Source organism: Penaeus monodon, chromosome 32, assembly GCF_015228065.2.
Source record: "Penaeus monodon isolate SGIC_2016 chromosome 32, NSTDA_Pmon_1, whole genome shotgun sequence".
In the NCBI taxonomy this organism is placed as follows: domain Eukaryota; kingdom Metazoa; phylum Arthropoda; class Malacostraca; order Decapoda; family Penaeidae; genus Penaeus; species Penaeus monodon.
Window position 1 is genome coordinate 24,397,742 of NC_051417.1, and position 332 is coordinate 24,398,073.

Consider the following 332-nt stretch of genomic DNA (forward strand, 5'->3'; position numbering starts at 1 on the left):
TGAACACGTCTATGAGCTGCTGGAAATCGCCGAGCGTCAGCGCGCTGAGGGTATCGTGTTCGAATAAATGGAATGATATCAAATTACTAATGGACGATGTATAGATGAAATGAAAACTCTTGTAATAAAGTTTAGCATGATTCCTATTATTATTTTCCCCAATCATTGATGAAATCCAAGCTTATTATGCAAACACACATACACAACTATATACACAGCCGTACGTTATATACACCTTTGAGATACTCCGCGTATCTCAAAGTATCCATCTCGAAAATCGTGCATCAAGGGAGTAAAAGATCAAGACCAGTAATATCTGGTAATTACAGGTA